Source organism: Octopus bimaculoides, chromosome 28, assembly GCF_001194135.2.
Source record: "Octopus bimaculoides isolate UCB-OBI-ISO-001 chromosome 28, ASM119413v2, whole genome shotgun sequence".
NCBI classification, from domain to species: Eukaryota; Metazoa; Mollusca; class Cephalopoda; order Octopoda; family Octopodidae; genus Octopus; species Octopus bimaculoides.
The window spans coordinates 18086827-18088037 of NC_069008.1; the positions used below are offsets into that span (position 1 = coordinate 18086827).

General features: G+C 32.5%; 1 protein-coding gene across 1 annotated transcript in view; it reads right to left on the reverse strand.

The window, feature by feature from the left end:
• The window catches only part of LOC106872267 (metalloprotease TIKI1), a 98308-nt gene that overhangs the window by 3746 nt on the left and 93351 nt on the right, over nt 1-1211 (reverse strand). The gene's annotated exons all lie outside the window — the stretch shown is intronic.

Below are 1211 nucleotides of genomic sequence, written 5' to 3' on the forward strand. Positions count from 1 at the left end.
ATATATATATAATGGGATTTCTTTCATTTTCCATCGACAAAATCTACTCACAAGGCTTTGGTGGGCTGAGGCTGTTGTAGAAGACACTTGCCCAAGGTGTCATGCAGTGGGACTGAACCCGGAACCATGTGGTTGAGAAGCCAGCTTCTTACCACACAGCATGTATAAAATGATTCACAAGCTGTAACTGGTCATGACAATATCAAAAGATATTCTTGAACAACAGGAATTGCTTGTACATATATTTATTTATGGTCCAGTGGAGATTATTAAACAACTCAATGAATAAACATTTGAAGCAGTCTTGACAAAGCCTTATTTCTTTTGAAAAGAACAGGAAATCTACAGAACGAAAGCAATTGCGCATTCATGGAAAAAATATAAGCATTGAATTTAATTAGGAATTGAATAAAATAGAATGCCTATTTACAAGGAAATAAGTACAACGAGTCGAGGAGCAGGATAAAAGCCATTTTAGAAATCAAATGTTTAAGAAAACTGTTTAGCGAAAGATAAGAATAGAAATTAAAATTGATGAGGAGGGTGAATAAGTAATTAGTAAAAGACATAAATAATAATATTGATAATAATAATAATAATAATAATAATAGTAATGATGAAAGTTATTTTTCACTCTTTTCTTTTGCATCCGTGTGGTGGTGTGCGTACATATTGTATATTTACATACATGTTTATCTCTCTCTCTCTCTTCTGTGTGTATGTGTATATCTATCTATCTATCTATCTATCTATCTATCTATCTATCTATCTATCTATCTATCTATATATATATATATATATGTATAATCTACATCATCATCAACCTCTCCAATACTTTTTACGGAAAAGTGTGTATATATATATACACACACACACACATATATATGAAATATATGCTTTGTTAAGAAAAATCATGAACTTGTAATGGTGTGTATTGGTCAGTCAAGCAAGGAGACACACCACACAGAGAAAGGCGGAGGGAGAGAGAGGGAGGGACAAAAGGAGAGAGAGAGGGGGACGCAAGGAGGAGGAAATTTGTTGTATATATTTTATACACCCAGTTGTATAGAGATTTTATAAATGCACTTGCTGCATACAGTGATATATATATCATCATCATCGTTTAACATCCGCTTTCCATGCTAGCATGGATTGGACGATTTGACTGAGGACTGGTGTATATATATATATATATATATATATATATATAT